At 36.7% G+C, this 22,489-nt stretch overlaps 3 non-coding genes across 3 annotated transcripts; 1 reads left to right on the forward strand and 2 right to left on the reverse strand.

Annotated features, from left to right (window-relative positions):
• Window positions 1-1,375: 1,375 nt before the first annotated feature.
• On the reverse strand, window positions 1,376-1,482 carry LOC128283206 (small nucleolar RNA R71). The gene has a single exon (XR_008273548.1). It is a non-coding gene; the product is annotated as a small nucleolar RNA R71 (small nucleolar RNA).
• Window positions 1,483-17,190: 15,708 nt separating this feature from the next.
• On the reverse strand, window positions 17,191-17,297 carry LOC128282790 (small nucleolar RNA R71). The gene has a single exon (XR_008273144.1). It is a non-coding gene; the product is annotated as a small nucleolar RNA R71 (small nucleolar RNA).
• Window positions 17,298-21,474: 4,177 nt separating this feature from the next.
• LOC128283327 (small nucleolar RNA R71) lies at window positions 21,475-21,581 on the forward strand. Its single transcript, XR_008273669.1, has one exon. It is a non-coding gene; the product is annotated as a small nucleolar RNA R71 (small nucleolar RNA).
• The last annotated feature ends 908 nt before the right edge of the window (window positions 21,582-22,489 follow it).

Genomic DNA, 22,489 nt, shown 5'->3' on the forward strand with positions numbered 1-22,489 from the left:
GATTTGGAGCTAGAATAACAAGTAAAGTCTAGGTGGATTTTTCCTTAGGTATTGTCTTAATTCAATCGTTTTCCAAAAGTAATCCCCCAATTCTACTCTCTGTGAATTCTTAGTTTAGGTAATTAGTTAGTTAAAACAAAACCCTCTTATTTTTAGGCTAGATAATAAAAAGACAGTCATTACTAGTACTTTTAGTTCCTTTGGGTTCGACAATCCAGTCTTGCTAAAACGATACTATTGTTTGATAGGTACACTATCCTACATCATGATAATAGTTAGTTCTAAGAACGATTCATTATAAATATTTAAAACTTATCACACGAGAATCGCGATCAGAAGTCTAGGTGGATTCTTTCTTGGGTATTATCTAAGTCAATCAGTTTTCCAAAAAGTTTTTCCCCAATTTACTTTCTGTGCATTCTTAGTTTAATTAATTAGTTTAGATAAAACAAATCCCCTTATTTTTAGGCTAGATAATAAAAAAAAAGGTTACTGCTAGTACTTTTAGTTCCTGTGGGTTCGACATCCAGTCTTGCTATAAACTATACTACTGTTCGATAGGTACGCTTGCCTTTATCGTGATAATAGTTAGTTTTCAAGTACGATTAGTCATAAATATAAAACTTATCATGCAGCAATCAAGTTTTTGGCGCCGTTGCCGGGGAACTAAGATATTAGGAACACTTAATTTTTATTACTTTAGCCATTTATTTTATTGCAATTTAATTTTATTTCAATTTTGTTTATATTACTAAATTTTCTTTTATTTTCTTCTGACAGGTTTTCATAGTTTATGACTAGAAGAAACCTGTTGGGACCATTACTTTTTGATAGTGAAATTGAAAGCAGAGCTCGCAGAAACTGAAGAGAAATAAGGCGAAGCCTAAGATACATAGAGGAAGAGCGAGAGGACGATATTCACACCACAACCGAGGAGATGGCTGAAAATCAGGAAAATCCACTATCTCTTGCAATTGTTGCTGATCCAGTAAATCAGAATCCTGCTCCGCGTACTATGTATGGTTATGCTAAACCTAGTTTAACAGGAACTGAATCGAGTATAGTTAGGCCTGCTATTGTTGCAAATAATTTTGAACTGAAACCTAATACGATTCAAATGATACAACAGTTTGTGCAGTTTGATGGTTTGCAGGACGAGGATCCAAACACTCATTTAGCAAATTTTTTGGAATTCTGTGGCACTTTTAAGATCAATGGTGTTTCTGATGATGCCATTCACCTTCGGTTATTTCCCTTTTCACTGAGGAATAAGGCTAAACAGTGGTTGAACTCATTAGCACGAGGGTCTATCACTACCTGGGAACAAATGACCAAAATTTTTTTACTTAAATATTTCCCATCGGCTAAAACTGCTAAACTAAGGAATGATATTTCTTCTTTTGTGCAGATGGATTTAGAAACACTCTACGATGCATGAGAGAGATACAATGATCTATTAAGAAGGTGCTCTTACCATGGGTTACCACTTTGGCTATAGGTTCAGACATTCCGCAACGGTTTGAATCCTTCGACTAGACAAATGATTGATGCAGCCGCTGGTGGAACCATCAATAATAAAACCCCTAAAGATGCTTATGAGTTTATAAAAGAGATGTCGCTAAATAATTATTAGTGGCAAGTCATGAGGACTAAGCCGACCAAAGCAGCAAGCGTTTATAACGTCGACTCGATTACTATGCTGTCAAATCTGGTAGAACTCTTGAATAAAAAGATTGATGGTTTATATGGTTCAACTCAGGTACATCCAGTGATGAGGTGTTACTCAATTGGAGGAGAGCACAACGTAAACTATTCATTCTTTAATCCTGGCACCGAGGAGGAACAAGTCCACTATATGGGTAATAACTCTAGGCCTCAAAATAACCCGTATAGTAACACTTATAATGTAGGTTGGAGGAACCATCCCAATTTCTCGTGGGGTGGCCAAGGAAATCAAAGGCCACAACATCCTCCAAGTTTTCAACAACCACCTTACCAGCAGGAAAAGAAGCCAAACCTTGAGGAGATGCTAATGATATTCATCTCGGCATTAGAAACTCATTTTCAGAATACCGAGTCAGCACTTAAGAACCAACAAGCATCGATTCAAGGGCTCGAAAGTCAGATAGGCCAACTTGCCAAATTAATTTCTGAATGACCACAAGGTAGCTTGCCGAGTAATACTAAATCTAACCCAAGGCAATAGCTTAATGCGATTACTGTTCGTGATGAGGAAGGGTTAGTTGAACCTGAACCAAAACCAAGGCAAGGAATTCTGGTAAGTAAAGGTAAGGATGAGGTGGACCACAGTGAGTGAAAACTGGTAAGTAAAGAGTACAAACCTCGAGTGCCATACCCCAATGCGACAAGGAAATACCACACGGACGAACAATTTGGTAAATTCCTTAAATTATTAAAGAAATTACACATTAACTTACCATTTATTGAAGCTCTTTCGCAGATGCCGGACGCAATGAAATTTTTAAAGGAGCTTTTAGCAAATAAGTTGGATGCAGTTTGCTCAGCCATTCTATAGAATAAGCTACCCATCAAATTGAAAGATCCAGGGAGTTTTACGATTCCTTGTTTAATTGGTAGTTTAAACATTAACAATGCTTTAGCTAATTTAGTAGCAAGTATTAATGTCATGCCTTACAAAATGTTTAAACAACTAGGTCTAGGGAAACCCAAACAAACTAGGATGAGCATTCAATTGGCAGATAAAACCGTTAGATTTCCTAGGGGTATCATTGAAGATGTACTTGTAAAAATCGATAAATTTATATTTCCAATTGATTTTTTTGTTCTAGACATAGAAAAGGATAGTGACGTGCCTTTAATTTTAGGAAGACCCTTTTTAGCAATAGCTAGAACTATTATTGATGTTGGTACAGGTGAACTCACACTTCGTGTGGGTGATGAAACAATCACTCTTCAAGCTCGCAATTCGAGTAACACATCGAATATCAAGGGTGGTTGTATTAATCATGCTACTGATACTGATCATGTGATGCAACCTTCTTTACAGAAAACACGTTCAAAGAGCATAAATGAGCCATGTTTACGTAACAACAAAGGACCCATCTATGAAGAACGAATGCTCAAATCGAGGAACTAGATGAATGGCAGACCCAGAAATCGAGAACACGCCATGACAGACTCGATGTTTCACCAAATCAACTTAAGGTTGGAGACAAAGTACTATTAGATGCAGCAAACCCTCGTATTGCCACTTCTGAACCCAATGGAGCAATCCCTTTACGGTACTTAGCATCTTCCCATATGATACAGTCGAGGTAACTCATTCCAAATTCGGCACTTTTAAGGTAAATAGTACTCGTCTAAAACCTTATTTTGATAAAACTGATAGCAGGAATGAGGAGTGTAAACTCCTCGCACCACTATGACCACGTAAAATCGAGGTAAATCGAGCTTAGACTATAAATAAACACTTCTCGGGAGGCAACCCGAGCACTAACGATGTTAATTTCTTTAAATTTTAGTGTTTAACATCTAAATCACTAACTGAGTCCTTGAACACAGGGTTTCCAAATTCACACAGCTAGGCACACGGGCGTGCCTTAGGCTGTGCTCATAACACGGGAAACAACACAGCCGTTCGATATGGCCGTGTGAAAGTACAGTAAAATTTTTACCAAAACACGGGATTTGATACATTGCCACGGCCGTGAGACATAGCCGTGGAAAATCCTACCAAATAAACACGGGCGTGCGACACGCCTATGCCTATAAACCATGGTAGAAACTGAGGAATCAACATGGGCGTGCCACACGCCTGTGGCCACCACTAGTGGTCGAAACTGTCAAAATAACACAGGCGTGTGCATATATACACGGACGTGGGAGAAGCAAACAAAGTAGGACATGGCCGTGCGACCCGACCGTGTGCACCAACACGCCCAAAGGACACAGGCGTGGGGTGAATTCTAGTGCGCCCAAAATTTGAAAATCATGAAAAACACGTGCTGAAATAAGGGTACACGGGCATGCCCCACGGCCGTGGGATTTTTAAAGATTTCTTTTTATTTAGTCTTTTTACTTTTATCTTTATTTATCTCTTTAAATTACTTTTAATTTTATTTCTCTTTAAGATTATTTTTATTTCATCTTTAGGTTTTACAATTTATATTAAGTAATATATGTTTTCAGCCATTTCTTTATGAGTAATCATGCTTCTCTATATTTCCTAAAGAATTATTGATTTTATCGCAGTTATAAAGAGCTCCAAAGCTCACTATTACTTAGGAATTTGCAACTCCACTGGAAAAGGTCCTCCATGACTGCCATGTCTTGCCCGACCACTACGATAAGCTCTTCGCTAGACACTGTGGTTGTGGAACCCAACCTCTACCACCATCAGAGTATCCTCCTCCAATCTCACCCTTGCATTAGCCGATTACTTTCCATAACTCCAATTCAAGGATTCCATTGAACATTCAGGAAGTTTCATTTCTCTCCCTATCTTATGATCTTATATGTATATTTTCAAATAAGTCTATCTTTGTACATTGAGGACAATGTACATCTTAAGTATGGGGGGTTATTTATATCACTATCAGAAAAATCCCTGAATTTTGTTTTATTCTCACGTGACTCACTCATATCACTATTAGAATGAATTTTGATTAATTTATGATTTTTATTGATATGTCTTGAATTAAAACATAGGTATTTATGCATTGATGGTTTAAACTTTAAGTAATTAGAGAATCAAGCATGATAAGTTGATTTTTAAGTATTAAAATTTTTAGGTTATTTCCCCGAGTTTAGGTATTATCTTGGAGTTGAAATTCACATGGTTAACATAAAAAAGCCATAATTTTTGTGAGATCTTGAGCCTTTAGAGCATATATTATTTCTTTCATGCTCACTTTATTGGTGATATGAGTACGTCAATATTGATTTGTTATTCTAGAACTTGCTTTGATTATGCATGTCAAGACCACACCATTGATTTGATATGTCAAGATGATAAAGGCACTTAGGTTTAACCCACTTAATCCATGTCTACCTTCATAATTAACCCTTAGTGAACCCCCTTGAGCTTAACAAGCCATTCATTGATTTACCCCCAATATCAACCCATAGCCCATTATTGTTGAAATCTCCTAAATTAATTTGATCCCTACTTTTGTCGAGATTTGATTTGAATAAATTGCTTAGCTATATTTTATTTTTGATAGTTAGCAAAGTTCTATATTACTTGATTTTTTTAAAAAAAAGTTAATGTAATTGAGATTTGTCGTCTAGCATATTACGAAATTATGAAATACTTGGGTTAAAACGACGTTATCCATGAAGAAAAGCTCAATTCTAGGTTTTCTAATTAGGAATGTAATTTTTTTTAGTTTTAGTATTTTTCTAGTTAGGTAATTTTTCAATTCAATCTCGATTTTAACCTTCTCTTCCAGCTTGTGACCACACCCCCTAATCAAAGCCACGTTACAATCCTCTAAAGACCTTTTGATTGATGTATCATCTCAATATATAGTGGTGGAGATTTGATTTTCACGTAAGCCTATGGAAATAACTTTTCATATTGACTGTTGAGTGCTAAATTTGTTGTGCTTAAACACCTCGAGTGAATTGAGTGAATCTTTAGTGAGGATATTAAACTCCGTGATATTTTGAATCAAAGGTGATTACTTAGATGAGGGGAGACATCTATGTGTTTCGTGATAAAATGCTCAACTTGGAATGCTTGAAACTTTAATGTTCTTCTAGTTGAATTCTCAATGTATGATTACTTATGAATTATTTTGAGATATTATTGATAGGAATTATAAGTTGAAAAAATGATCTCTTAATTGAGAATTGAGGATTTTGCTTGAGGACAAGCAAACGCTTAAATGTGGGGGTATTTGATAAGTCGTAATTTATACATATTTTTATCCCATGCTTAGCACATTTTTGGATGAATCATCATTAAAATTGTGGAATTTGATGCTCCTAATCCTTTAATTTCATATCTTATACTTAGGTGAGCATAGGAAAGTTAAAAGAGCGAGAAACGGGCCAAAAATAAAAAAAATGGGCCAACGTGGAAAATCAACATGGCCTGAACTTCTTTACATGGGTAGACCACATGCCCGTGTCTTTTTAGCAGACTTCATGATAAACTGTAATTTATACATATTTTTATCCCTCGCTTAACACATTTATGAATGATTTCTCCTTAGATTTGGTGAATTTGATGCACCTAATCCTTTAATTTCATGTTTTATACTTAGGTGAGCATAGAAGGAAGAAAAGAACGAGAAACGGGCCAAAAATGGAGAAAATGGGCCTACAAGGGGAAACAACATGGCCTGGACTTCCTCACACGGGCATCACACATGCCCGTGCCAATCTAACAGGCCCGACCACGGCCTAAATCAACATCAGCACGGGCGTGTTGATATCTCAGCCTCGACCAGGCCTGAAGTATTCGCACACAGCCGTGTCACACGGGCATGTCCCTGTTGAACCCTAGCAAAGTTCCATTCGGAAAAGGGAAAGTTTTAGGGCCTTTAGGCATTCTAAAGCCTATTTAAACAACCTAGAGGAAGACTAAAAGGGAGGAGGAGAATAGGGAGTAAGGAATTAATCCAAGGAAGCCGATTGATCCATCTCAGAAGCTAGATTCATCATCAAGACTGAAGATCTCTCCTCAATTTCCCTTCAGGAGTTTTGGGTTTTCTTTATGTTTTGTATTCTTTATTATTCTGAGATTTTTATTATTTAGTTATGAACTAAAACCCCTAAATACCTAAGAGAGAAGAAACCTAAGACGAATCTTGTTATTATTTTCTGAATCGTACGATAAATATTTGACTTGTTCTTAATGATGTGTTCTTAATTCTTGTTTTGGTATTTTGGGATATCACTTCAAGTTAATGCTCTTAGTTGGAGGATGAATAGTCCCTGGCTAAGAGTGACTTTGTCATAATTAAGCGGAGTTGATTGCACGCCTAGAGATAGGGTGACAAGATTTTGCCGGATTAGGGTGAAACCTAATAAGGAATCCATAGATCGAGTTAATGCAACCCTAGGGTGTTAACTAGAGAAAAGTCTCGGTTATTCAACTTAGGTATTAGACGTTATTAGTCTTGAATAGGGATAATAATATAACTTAGGGATTTCTACAGAACAAGTTAAATGAATAAATCATCCGGTTCGGAGCCAGAATAACAAGTAAAAGTCTAGGTGGATTTTTCCTTAGCTATTGTCCTAAATCAATCGTTTTTCCCAAAAGTAATTTCCCAATTCTATTTTCTACAACTTCTTAGTTTAATTAATTAGTTAGTTAAAACAAACCTCTTTATTTCTTAGGCTAGATAATAAAAAGACAGTCATTACTAGTACTTTTAGTCCTTTGGGTTCACAATCTGGTCTTGCTAAAGCTATACTACTGTTCGATAGGTACAGTTTCCTACGTCGTGATAGTAGTTAGTTTCAAGAACGATTAATTATAAATTTATAGAACTTATCACAAAAAATCACGATCAAGTTTTTGGCGCCGTTGCCGGGGATTTAAATATTAGGAACACTCAATTGTTATTACTTTAGCCATTTATTTTTCTTGCAATTTAATTTAAATTTTATTTTTATTTTAATATACTAATTTTCTTTTTCTTTCTTCTAGCAGGTTCTTATAGTTTATGACTAGAAGAAACCCGTTAAGACCATTGCTTTTTGACAAAGAGATCGATCGCACAGCTCGTAGAAACTGATGAGAAATAAGGCGAAGCCTAAGATACACAGAAGAAGAGCAAGAGGACGATATCTCAACTACAACCGAGGAGATGGCTGAAAATCAAGACAATCAGCTACCTCCTGCGATACCCGCTGAATTAGCAAATCAGAATCCTGCTCCTCGTACTATATATGATTGTGCTAAACCTAATTTAACAGGAACTGAGTCAAGTATAGTTAGGCCTACTATTGCTACAAATAATTTTAAACTGAAACCTAACACGATTCAAATGATACAGTAATTTTTTCAGTTTGATGGTTTGCAGGATGAGAATCCCAACATTCACTTGGCGAATTTTCTAGAAATCTGCGATACTTTTAAAATTAATGGTGTCTCTGATGAAGCCATTCGTCTTCGGTTATTCCCTTTTTCACTAAGGAACAAGGCTAAATAGTGGTTGAACTCATTACCACAAGGGTCCATCACTACTTAGGAACAAATGACTGAAAATTTTTTATTAAAATATTTTCCGCCGGCTAAAACGGCCAAGTTACGTAATGATATCTCTTCTGCAGATGGATTTAGAAACACTTTACGATACATGGGAGAGATACAAGGACCTACTGCGAAGGTGCCCTCACCATGGGTTACCTTTATGGCTGCAAGTTCAAACGTTCTACAATGATGTGACTCCTTCAACAAGATAGATAATTGACACAGCCACTGGGGGAACCATCGACAGCAAAACACCTGAAGAGGCTTACAAATTTATTGAGGAGATGTCACTGAATAACTATCAGTGGCAAGTCATGAGGACTAAGCCAACTAAAATAGTAGACGTTTATAACGTTGACTCGATTACTATGCTGTCAAATCAGGTAGAACTTCTAAATAAAAAGATTGATGGTTTACTTAGTTCTATGCAGGTTCACCCAGTAATGCAATGTGAAGCGATTGGAGGTGGATCGAGTAATCCAGAATATCAACCCTATGGCCACAACATGGAAAATAAGCAATTAAATTATATGGGTAATAATCCTCGATCTCAAAATAATCCTTACAGTAATACCTATAACGCAGGTTGGATGAATCACGCAAACTTCTCATGAGGAGGTCAAGGAAATCAGAGACCACCACCACCCTCAGGCTTCCAACAACCACCTTACTAATAAGAGAAATAGTAGAACCTTGAGAAGATGCTGTCCAAATTCATCTCGATGTCAGAAACCCATTTCCAGAATATCGAGACAGCCCTGATAAATCAACAAGCATTAATCTAAGGGCTTGAAACTCAGATAGGCCAGCTGTCCAAACTAATTTCTCAAAGATCCTTAGAAAGGTTACCTAGTAACACCAAACCAAATCCAAAAGAACATGTGAAAGAAGTTGCACTAAGGAGTGGCAAAGTGTTAGCTAGATCTGAAAAGATGCTAACACAGGAAGCTATGATAAGTGAAAAGAAGGAGGAAAGACCTGAAAATATTGACAAACCAGTGCTAAAAGAATATACACCACCAGTTTTATATCCAGCAAAGTTGAAAAAAGACTGCATAGATACACAATTCGGTAAGTTTCTTAAACTTTTTAAGCAATTACATATCAACTTACCTTTTGTTGAAGCTATCTCGCAGATGCCTACATACTCAAAATTTTTGAAGAAGCTTCTAACAAATAAAAGGAAGTTTGAGGATTTATTTACAGTGGAACTTAACGAGGAATGCTCAGCCATACTCCAAAATAAACTACCAACCAAACTGAAAGATCTAGGAAGTTTTACTATTCCTTGCTTAATTGGTAGTTTGAATGTTGAGAAAGCCCTAGCTGATTTAGGCACTAGCATTAATTTAATGCCATATAAAATGTTCAAACAACTCAGTCTTGGGGAACCTAAACCCACTAGGATGAGTATTCAACTAGCCAATAGATCTGTTAAATATCAGAGGGGTATTATAGAAGGCATACTTGTGAAAGTAGATAAATTCATATTCTCTGTAAATTTCGTTGTGCTTGACATGGACGAAGATGTGGAAGTGCCTTTAATCTTAGGGCGTCCATTTTTAGCCACTGCTAGGGCTGTGATTGATGTGGGTGACGGCAAATTGGTACCTAGAGTAGGTGATGAAGAAATTATCTTTAAAATTTATGACTCTATGAGATTCTCTAGGGAACAGGATGATTCTTCCTATTTTATTGATACTATTGATCATGCTACTTAAGATTCTTTTCAGGAAATTATACTGAAAGACACGACGGAACTATATCTAGCTCAAGGAGAGGAGTCAAATGTTGAAACCAACGAACATCCCTCAAGACAAACAGAATATGAAGGTATCAAGATAAACGATGAACTTAAGCAAAAACCCTCTATTGAAGAACCTCCCAAACTTGAACTTAAACAATTGCCAAATCACTTGGAATATGCATATCTTGGAAATAATTCTACATTACCAGTGATTATTGCTTCTAAACTGCAACCCAAGGAAAAAGAGGAATTAATCCAAGTATTAAAAGAACATAAAAAGGCTATAGCTTGGAAAATTTCTGGCATAAAAGGAATAAGCCCCTCTTTTTGCATCCATAAAATTTTAATGGAAGATGAGTACAAGCCATGCATGCAGGCTCAAAGATGACTGAACCCCAATATGAAAGAAGTTGTTAAAGCTGAGGTAATTAAACTTCTAGATGCAGGAATTATTTATTCTATTTCTGACAGTTCTTTGGTATGTCCTGTGCAGGTTGTTCCTAAAAAATGAAGCATGATGGTTGTGACCAACGAGAAGAATGAATTAATCCCGACAAGAACAGTCATAGGTTGGAGAGTTTGTATTGACTATAGGAAGCTGAATGATGCCACAAGAAAAGATCAATTTCCCTTACCATTCATTGACCAAATGTTGGAAAGATTATCCGGGCACATGTATTACTACTTTTTAGACGGACTCTCTGGCTACTTCCAAATCCAAATAGTTCTTGAAGATCAAGAAAAGATGACATTCACATGTACATATGGTACGTTCGCTTATCGTAAAATGCCTTTTGGATTATGTAATGCTCTTGCCACTTTTCAGCACTGTATGATGGCCATCTTTGACGAACTCGTAGAAGACATCATGGAGGTATTTATGGATGATTTCTCGGTATTCAGTAACTATTTCCATCTTTGCCTTAAAAATTTAAAACAAGTTTTAATAAGATGTGAGGAAACGAACCTTGTGCTTAACTGGGAGAAATGTCACTTCATGGTTCAAGAAGGTATCGTATTAGGGCATAAAATTTCTAGTAAAGGGATTGAAGTGGATAAATCTAAAATTAAAACAATCGAAAAATTACCCCCTCCTAGTTCGGTCAAGGCTATTAGAAGCTTTTTAGGACATGTTGGTTTTTATAGAAGATTTATTAAGGATTTTTCTAAAATAGTTAAGCCTTTGACTAAACTGCTAGAAAAAGATGTGCCTTTTAATTTCGATCAGGAATGCTTAGAAGCATTTAACACCTTAAAAGATAAATTAATTAATTCTCCAATTATAATTGCACCTGACTGGAATTTACCTTTCGAATTAATGTGTGATGCGAGTGACTTTGCAGTAGGTGCGGTTTTGGGACAGCGAAGAGACAAATGCTTTCAACCTATCTATTATGCTAGCAAGACGTTGATAGCTGCACAAGAAAATTACACTACCACGGAAAAAGAATTGCTAGCTGTGGTTTTTGCATTTGATAAATTCTGATCATATCTCATATTGTCTAAAGTTGTTGTTTACACTGACCATTCTGCCCTTCGATACCTTCTAACTAAAACTGATGCAAAACCTCGCCTGATTTGATGGATTTTGTTGTTGCAGGAATTTGACTTAGAAATCCAGGATAAGAAAGGAGCTGAAAATCTCGTGGCTGATCATCTTTCCAGGCTTGAAAACTCAAATACCAAAGAACTAGATGAAGTTGAAATAAATGATTCGTTTCTTGAAGAACAATTTTTCGCTATATCTAATTCTGAGGTACCTTGGTTTGTAGACATCACGAATTTTCTAGCCGCTAACATTATCCCAAAAGGGTTAACACACCAGTAAAAGAAGCAATTCTTTAGTGATGTGAAAAACTACTTTTGGGATGACCCATTTCTTTATCGCACATGTGCGGATCAAATCATTCGAAGATGCGTTACAAGGTCAGAAACATCAAAGATACTAGAACATTGCCACTCAGGACTGACTGAGGACACTATAGTGGAACTAAGACCGCGTATAAAATACTTGAATTAGCTTTTTATTGGCCCTCATTATTCAAAGACGCTAACAGGTATGTGACTTCTTGCGACAAATGCCAACGGACAGGTAACCTCTCCAAACGTGATGAAATGCCTCAAAACTATATGCTTTCATGTGAAATATTTGACATTTGGGGTATTGACTTCATGGGTCCATTCCCCAGTTTGTTTGGGAATAACTACATCTTAGTAGCAGTTGATTATATGTCCAAATGGGTAAAAGCCCAAGCTCTACCTACTAATGATGCTAGAGTAGTAGTATGTTTCCTTAAGAAACTCTTCTCGAGATTCGAAACACCTAGAGCAATTATCAGTGACAGGGGCACTCATTTCTGTAACACCCAATTTGAGAAAACCCTTAAGAAATACGTAGTTTACCACAAAACAGCCACCCCATACCATCCTCAAACTAGTGGACAAGTCGAAGTGGCAAACCGAGAAATCAAATGAATTCTTGAAAAAATAGTAGAATCAAACAGGAAAGATTGGGCGATGAAAGTAGATGATGCTTTATGGGCTTATAGAACTGCTTTTAAGACTCCCATAGGAACATCACCTTACTTACTCGTTTATGGAAAAAGTTGTCATCTACCATTCGAACTAGAGTACAAATTTTTTTGGGCTATTAAATTTCTAAACCTTGATCCTAAACTTGCAGGCCAAAACAGGTTGATGCAGTTGAATGAGTTAGATGAGTGGCGAGCCAATACATACGAAAATTCACGACTATACAAGGAAGCAACAAAACGACGCCATGACACTCGTTTGAAGTAGTGGAAGCAATTCGAAGTCAGAGATTTTGTCTTGCTCTATAATTCGAGACTCAAATTGTTTCCTGGGAAACTTAAAACACGATGGTCAATATGGTTTTTCCATATGGCATAGTAGAGGTATGTCACCCATCACAAGGAACTTTCAAGGTAAACGGTCATCGTCTCAAACTTTATAATGGCGAGAATTTTAAGGACGACGAGAGGAGCTACAACTCCACAAACCCCCCTGAATACACTAACAAGGGAAAGCCGAGCTGAGACTATAAACAAGTGCTTCTCGAGAGGTAACCCAAGTACTAACAGTTTTTATTTATTTAAATTTCATCAAAATTTCAAAATTTTAATATTTAGACCACTAACCGAATCTTTGAGCACAGGTCCACAAAATCCACATAGCCATCCACACGGGCGTGTCATACGCAGTGCCCGTAACATGAGAATAGAGACAGCTGTGCGATACTACCGTGTGAAAACAGAGTAGAAGTTTTCCCCAAAACACGGGATAGGATAAATTCCCACGGCTGTGTGAGTAGGTCGTGGGCAAACCTGCCAAATTGACACGGGTGAGTGACACGCCCTTGTCTAGCACCCGTGGTTGAATCTTTAAATTACCACGGGCGTGGGCCTACGAACACGAGGGTGGGAGTAGCGAACCACATCGCACACGGAGGTGCATCACGATCATGTAGCCATACGGCCAAGACACACGGACGTGTCTTAAGTCCGTGTAACGAACTCTCAATTCGCAACAAACACGGGCTGGACACGAACCACACGGGTGTGTGAGATGGCCGTGCCACTTACAAAATTAGATTATTTCTCTTATTTTTACTTTTATTTTTAGTTATTTTTAAATGATTCCCTTTTTTTTAACGCGGCTTATCCTTATAATTACTATCAGATTATTTCTTCCTCAGAATCATGTCTTTCTTCTAACTCTATTGTCAATCCTCACTTTCGCCAAACTAGGGAGTTCATTCATTCAACACTCAGGAATTTCACTTCTCTCCTTATCTTGTGATTTTATATTTTTCTATATATCTACCTTTGTACATTGAGGGCAATGTACATCTTAAGTGTGGGGGAGGGGGTAATTATTTCATTATCTGAAAAATCCCTGAATGTTGTCTTGTTCTCTTGTAAATTTCTCATATCATGTTTAGGATGAATTTTGATTGACTTATGAATTTTATTGATATATCTTGAATTAAAACATAGGCATTCATGCATTGATTATTTAAACTTTAAGACATTAGAAAATTAAGCATGATAAGTTAATTTTTAAGAATTTAAAATTTTAAGTTGTTTCCCCGAGTTTAGGTATTATCTTGAATTGAATTCCACGGGTTTAAACATCAAAAAGCCATAATTTTTGTGATATTTTAAGCCTTCAAGAGCATCTATTAATTCTTTCATGCTCACTTTTATTATTTCTTTGAGAGTGTTAATATCGAATTGTTATTCTAGAACTTGCCTGAATATGCATGTCAAGACCACACTGTTTGATTTGATATGTCAAGATGATAGAGGCACTTAGGATTAACCCACTCATGCCATGAAAAGCCTAACTCCACGATTAACCCTTAGTAAAACCCTTTGAGCCTAACAAGCCATTCCTTGTATTACCCTTAATATTAACCCTTAACCCATTATTGTTGAAATCCCCTCAATTAATTTGATCCCTATTTTTGTCGAGAGTTGATTTGAATATATTGCTTAGCTATGTCTTGTTCTTAATAGTAATCTATGTCATTTGACTTGTTCTTAAAATATATATATAATAATATTATTATACATTTTAGTAGTAGAAGTCTTCTATCTTTAAGTTCAAGTGTGTAAATTCTTTATTTTGAGAAGAAGCTCTATTGTATGCAATTGATGGTTAAATATTTTTCTAGTTAAGTAATTTTTCAACTCAATCTCGATTCTAACCCTTTCTTTCAGCTTGTGACCACACCCCCTAACCAAGCCTCATTACAACCCTCTAAAGACCTTTTGACTGATGTATCATCTCAATTTAAAGTGGTGGAGATTTGATTTTCATGCAAGCCTATGGTAATAACTTTTCATATTGACTAATGAGTGCTGGTTTCATTGTCCTTAAACGCTACGAGTGATTTGAGTGAATCTTTAGTGAGGATGTTAAACTCTGTGAGATTTCGAACCGATGGTAACTACTTAGATGAAGGGAGATGCCTAAGTTTTTAATGATTAAAATACTCAACTTGGAATGTTTAAAGCTTTAATGTTCTTTTAGTTGAATTTTCAATATATGATTACTTATGGATTTAGTTTGAGATATTATTGATAGGAATTATAAGTTGAGAAAAAGGAATTCTTAATTATGAAGAGAGGATTTTGCTTGAGGACAAGCAAACGCTTAAGTGTCGGGGTATTTGATAAACCGTAATTTATACATATTTTTATCCCTCGCTTAACACGTTTATGAATGATTTCTCTTTAGATTTGGTGAATTTGATGCTCCTAATCCTTTAATTTCATGTTTTATACTTAGGTGGGCATAGAAGGATGAAAAGAACGAGAAACGGGCCAAAAATGGATAAAATGGGCCGTGCCAATCTAACAGGCTCGACCATGGCCCCAATCAACATCAGCACGGGCATGTTGATATCTCATCCTCGACCACAGCCTAAAGTATTCACACATGGCAGTGTCACATGGGCGTGTCCCTACCGAACCCTAGCTAAGTTCTATTTGGAAAAGGGCAAGTTTTAGGGCTTTTAGGCATTCTAAAGCCTATTTAAACACCCTAGAGGAAGACTAAAAGAGAGGAGGAGAATAGGGAGTAAGGAATTACTCCAAGGAAGCCGATTGATCCATCTCAGAAGCCGGATTCATCTTCAAGACTGAAGATCTCTCCTCAATTTCCCTTCAGGAGTTTTGGGTTTTCTTTATGTTTTGTATTCTTTATTATTCTGAGATTTTTATTATTTAGTTATGAACTAAAACCCCTAAATACCTAAGGGGGATAAAACCTAAGACGAATCTTGTTATTATTTTCTAAATCGTATGATAAAATTTGACTTGTTCTTAATGATGTGTTCTTAATTCTTGTTTTGGTATTTCAGGATATCACTTCAAGTTAATGCTCTTAGTTGGAGGATGAATAGTCCCTAGCTAAGAGTGACTTTGTCATAATTAAGCGGAGTTGATTGCGTGCCTAGAGATAGGGTGACAAGATTTTGTCAGATTAGGGTGAAACCTAATAAGGGAATCCATAGGTCTAGTTAATGCAACCCTAGGGTGTTAATTAGAGAAAAGTCTCGATTATTCAACCTAGGGATTAGACGTTATTAGTCTTGAATAGGGATAATAACATAACTTAGGATTTCTACGAAACAAGTTAAATGAATAAATCGTTCGGTTCGGAGCCAAAATAACAAGTAAAAGTCTAGGTGGATTTTTCCTTAGGTATTGTCCTAAATCAATCGTTTTTCCCAAAAGTAATTTTCCAATTCTATTTTCTACAACATCTTAGTTTAATTAATTAGTTAGTTAAAACAAACCCCTTTATTTCTTAGGCTAGATAATAAAAAGACAGTCATTACTAGTACTTTTAGTCCTTTGTGTTCGACAATCCGGTTTTGCTAAAGCTATACTACTGTTCGATAGGTACACTTGCCTACGTCATGATAATAGTTAGTTTCAAGAATGATTAATTATAAATTTATAAAACTTATCACGAAAAATCACGTTCAAGTTTTTGGTGCCGTTGCCGGGGACTAAAATATTAGAAACACTCAATTTTTGTTACTTTAGCCATTTATTTTTCTTGCAATTTAATTTTAATTTTAATTTTATTTCAATTTACTAATTTTCTTTTTCTTTGTTCTAGCAGGTTCTTATAGTTTATGACTAGAAGAAACCCATCAGGACCATCGCTTTTTGACGAAGAGATTGATCGCACAGCTCGTAGAAATTGACGAGAAATAAGGCGAAGCCTAAGATACACAAAAGAAGAGAAAGAGGATGATATCTCAACTACAACCGAGGAGATGACTAAAAATCAAGACAATCAGCTACCTCTTGCGATACTCGCTGAATTAGCAAATCAGAATCCTGCTCCTCGTACTATGTATGATTATGCTAAACCTAATTTAACAGGAACTGAGTCAAGTATAGTTAGGCCTGCTATTGCTGCAAATAATTTTGAACTTAAACCTAACACGATTCAAATGATACAGTAATTTGTTCAGTTTGATGGTTTGCAAGATGAGAATCCCAACACTCACTTGGCAAATTTTCAAGAAATCTACAATACTTTTTAAATTAATGGCGTCTCTGATTAAGCCATTCGTCTTCGGTTATTCCTTTTTTCACTGAGGAACAAGGCTAAACAGTGGTTGAACTCGTTACCATGAGGGTCCATCACTACTTCGGAACAAATGACCGAAAAGTTTTTATTAAAATATTTTCCGCCGGCTAAAATGGCCAAGTTACGTAATGATATCTCTTCTTTTGTGCAGATGGATTTAGAAACACTTTACAATGCATGGGAGAGATACAAGGACCTACTGCGAAGGTGCCCTCACCATGGGTTACCTCTATGGCTGCAAGTTCAAACGTTCTACAATGGTGTGAATCCCTCAACAAGACAGATGATTGACGCAGCCGCTGGTGGAACCATCAACAACAAAACACCTGAAGAGGCTTACGAATTTTGTGAGGAGATGTCACTGAATAAATATCAGTGGCAAGTCATGAGGACTAAGCCAACTAAAACAGCAGGTGTTTATAACGTCGACTCGGTTACTATGCTGTCAAATCAGGTAGAACTTTTAAATAAAAAGATTGATGGTTTACTTGGTTCTACGCAGGTTCACCCAGTAATGCAATGTGAAGCGATTAGAGGTGGATCGAGTAATCCAGAATATCAACCCTATAGCCACAACATGGAAGACGAGCAATTAAATTATATGAGTAATAATCCTTGATCTCAAAATAATCATTACAGTAATACCTATAATGCAGGTTGGAGGAATCACCCAAACTTCTCATGAGGAGGTCAAGAAAATCAGAGATCACCACCACCCTCAGGCTTCCAACAACCACCTTACCAACAAGAGAAAAAGCCGAACCTTGAGGAGATGCTGTCCAAATTCATCTCGGTGTCAGAAACTCATTTCCAGAATACCGAGACAGCACTGAAAAATCAACAAGCATCAATCCAAGGGCTCGAAACTCAAAAGAGCTTAAGAAAGTGAAAAGAGCAAGATATAACGGACAAAATGGGCCTAATTCAGTGTTTCACACAGCCTAGGCATTCCTCCAAGGGTAATCCACATGCTCGTGTGTGGCACATGGGCTGGCCACATGCCCGTGTGTCATGGCCGTGTCGACTTAAAACCATATCAGAATTACACACGGCCTGAGCACCATAGCACGATTCTGCCACACGACCATGTCCCTATCGAGACCTATTTTAATTCTGCTTGAAAAAGGCTAAATTTGGGTGATTTTGGGCATTCCAAAGTCTATTTAAACACACTAGGAGAGGATCTAAGGGGGAACACAGAGGAGAGGGCAGAAAATACTCTAAGATAGCCATTGGAATCAACTCGGAAGCAGGATTTACTTCAAGGCTGAAGATCTCCATTCAATTTCTATCGAAGTTTTTGGGTTTCTTTATGTTTTGTTGTTTTCCTAATTTTGAGATGTTTTCCCCCATCATTATGAACTAAATTCCCTAGATACCTAGGGAAGATGAAACCTAAAATGAATCTTATTATCTTTTGAATTATATGATAAATACTTGTTCTTATTCTTAATTATGAGTTTTAATCATTGCCTTAATATTCTAGGATATTAATTCAGGTTTTGATGTGCTTATTCAGTGGAGAAAAAGTCCCTGTTTAAGAGTAGGTCTTCCATAATTAAGCGGAGTTGCATGCAATCCTAGAGATAGGATGACATAGATCTGCCAGATTAGAGTCAAATCTAATAAGGGAATCCATAGATCGAGTTAATGCGACAATATAGATTTTAATTAGAAAGAGATTTCAATTAATGAACCTAGAGTCAGTTGTTTTTAGTTTCGAGAGAGATATTAACATAAGCTAGGGATTTCTACGGATTAAGTCAAGTGAATAAATCGTCTAATTTAGAAGTAATAAATGAAGTCTAGGTGGACTCTTCCTTGGGTATTTTCTTCTCTATCAGTTTTCCAAAAGTATTTTCCAACTTTTATCTCTGTCATGTTCTTAGTTAATTAGATAGTTAATCTTAGTTTAAAAACATCCTTTTAATTCTTAGGCTAGATAATAAAAAGATAGTAATTAGTATTACTTTTAGTTCTTGTGGATATGATATTTCCGGTCTCACCATAACTATATTACTGTCCGATAGGTGCACTTGCCTTAGTTGAATTTTTAGTTAGTTTAGCGACCGTATGGGCTAGCCGTGTGGGTTACACGGCCGTGTCACCTGGCCATGTAACTCTCTGTCGATTTCCTTCAATTTTAAAAAACTAAGTCTTAGGTTCCACATGGCCAAGGACACGCCCGTGTGGCCAAGCCATGTGGGGTACTCGGCAATATCGCACACTAGTGTAACTCATACTTGCACCCATGGCAAGCCACACGGCCTAGGACATGCCCATGTGTCCAGGCCGTGTGGGTCAAAAACCCTGCACATAAAGACAAAAAGAAGTAAAAATAAACTAATTAGTAGGGTTAGTGCTCGAGTTGCCTCCCTAGAAGCGCTTATTTAGAGTCTAAGCTCAACTTACCTCTCATTTACATGGTCACGGTGGATCACGGAGTCGAGACTCCTCTTTCTCACTGTCAATCCTTTTATTTAAATAAGGTTTAAGTCGAGTATTGTTTTTCTTAAAAGTACCAACATGAGAATGAGTTACCTCAACTATACCGTATGGGAAGACATTGAGTACCGTAAAAGGAGTTGCTCCATTTGCATTAAGCTCTGAAGTGGCAACTCGAGGACCCTTTTCATCTAAGTAGACCTGATTACCAACCTTGAAGTGATTGGTTCTATCCTTAAGCTTGACATGTTGTTGCTTCGGTTCCTCTTTGACACAATTCTGCCATTCATCTAATTCATCTATCTGTAGTGTTCGTTTGTCATGGATGATTCCATTGTTGGCAGTAGAACGTGGCTCATTTATGCTTTTTCGAAGTATTTCCTGCAGAGAAGGTTGAACCACATGATTATTCCCATTAACAAGTTTTATAGAATTATCTTTATTACTTGATAACTTGATAGAATCACGAGCTTGGTGTGTGATCGTATCATCTCCTACACGAAGTGTGAGTTCACCTGTACCAACATCAATGATAGTTCTAACAGTTGCTAAAAAATGACATTCTAAGATTAAAGGTACGTCACTATCCTCATCCATGTCTAGAACAAAAAGGTCAACTGGGAATATGAATTTATCAATTTTTATGAGCACATCTTCAACAATACCCCTAGGAAATCTAATGGTTTTATCTGCTAATTGAATGTTCATCCTAGTTTGTTTGGGTTTATCAAGACCTAGCAGTTTAAACATTTTGTAGTGCATGACATTAATGTTCACCCCTAAATTAGCCAAAGCGTTGTTAACATTTAAACTACCGATTAAACAAGGAATAGTAAAACTTCCTGGATCTTTCAATTTGTTGGGTAGTATATTCTGTAGGATGGTTGAGCAAACTGCGTTGAGTTCCACATGCGATGAATCATCTAACTTCCACTTATTTACTAAAAGCTCCTTTAAAAATTTTACGGAATTGGGCATCTGCGGAAGAGCTTCAATAAACGGTAAGTTAATATATAACTTTTTTAGAAGTTTAAGAAATTTACCAAATTGTTCGTTGGTGTGGTCTTTCTTAGTTGCGTTGGGATATGGCACACAAGGTGTATACTCTCTATTTACTAGTTTCTGCTCACTGTGGTTCACCTCAACCTTACCTTTATTTACCATAAGTTCTTGCCTCGGTTCTGGTTCAGGTTCAACTAACCCCTCTTCATCTCTTACATTAATTGCATGAAGTTGTTCTCTTGGGTTAGTTTCGGTATTACTTGGCAGGCTACCTTGTGATCTTTTTGAGATCATATTAGCTAGTTAGCCTATTTGATTCTTGAGCCCTTGAATTGACGCTTGCTGATTTTTAAGTGTTGTTTCGATGTTTTGGAAGTGAGTTTCTGACACCGAAATAAACTTCGTCAACATCTCCTTAAGGTTCGGCTTCTTCTCCCGCTGGTAAGGTGATTGAAAACCTGGAGGGGGTTGTGGTCTTTGATTACCTTGACCACCCCAAGAGAAATTGGGATGGTTCCTCCAACTTGCGTTGTAAGTATTAATATATGGATTATTCTGAGGTCTGGAATTGTTACCCATATAGTTGACTTGTTCGTTCTCTGAGCTAGGGTTGTAGGATAGGCATTCTGGATTGTTCATCCCTCCTCCATTTGTATCGCACTGCATCACCAGATGTACCTACGTAGAACCATATAAACCATCAATCTTTTTACTTAAAAGTTCTACCTGGTTTGCTAACATGGTGACCGCATCCACGTTAAAAACACCGGCTGCTTTTGTCGGCTTTATTCTCATGACTTGCCACTAATAATTATTCAGTGACATCTCTTCTATAAACTTATAAGCCTCCTCAGGTGTTTTATTATTTAAAGTACCACCGGTTGCTGCATCTATTAATTGCCTCATTGAAGGGTTCAAACCGTTATAGGAAGTCTGAACCTATAACCATAGAGTTAACCCATGGTGAGGACACCTTCTCAGTAAGTCCTTGTACCTTTCCCATTCATCATATAGAGTTTCTAAATCCATTTGTATGAAGGAAGAGATATCATCCGTCAATTTTTCCGTCTTAGCCGGTGGGAAATATTTAAGCAAAAACTTCTCGATCATTTGTTCCCAAGTAGTGATAAAACCTCGCGGTAGGGAGTTCAACCACTATTTAGCTTTATTCCTCGATGAAAAGGAGCAATTTTACCAATTTTAAGTTCATGGACAAATTTAGGACATGGAAGGAATTTTTGGAGAGTTTAGTAGTAAGGGTATTTTAGTCATTTTGATATTAAATGAAATAAAATTGGAAAAATAACACAAAATAGTCCTCTTCCCCATTTAGTTGCTGTCGAAACTTCACTCTCACCATAGCTAGGGTTTCTTCAACTTTCAAGCTTCATAGTAAGTGATTCTAAGCCCCGTTTTTAATGATTTTTACGTTTTTGAGATCCCGGTAGCTCAATTAAGCTTATGCTAACAATAATTCAACCCAGGGTTCATATTTGGAAAAATACCCATAGGTGAAATTTGTGTATTTTGATGTTTTATGATAGAATATAGGGTTTTAAATTATGTTAGACAACTTGTGCTACTCGGTTTTGAGCGAAAACGAGTAAAAGGGCTTAATCGGTAAAAATACCTAATAGTCATAAGTACATGTTAGAGTGAGAATTTGATGTTGCCATAGAAGAGAAAAGTGATCAGCATGTTGTAAAAAATAAGAATAAGGAATAAAGTTTAATCCCGAGCTTAGGGGAAAAAATGTAAATATGCAAAAGTTTAGGGGCAAAATTGTAATTTTTCCAAAATTTGAGTTAAGGATTAATTTGATAATGTGAGTATTAAATGAGCTAAATGTGTTATTTTAGATCAAGAAAGACGTGGAATCGACCTCAATCGAGGAAAAGAAAAGATTGTGGACTAAACTGCAAAATCCTTGTATTTTGGTACCAAGGTAAGTTCATGTGTAAATAATGTAG

The sequence above is a fragment of the Gossypium arboreum genome, chromosome 10 (genome assembly GCF_025698485.1).
Source record: "Gossypium arboreum isolate Shixiya-1 chromosome 10, ASM2569848v2, whole genome shotgun sequence".
Classification (NCBI taxonomy): domain Eukaryota; kingdom Viridiplantae; phylum Streptophyta; class Magnoliopsida; order Malvales; family Malvaceae; genus Gossypium; species Gossypium arboreum.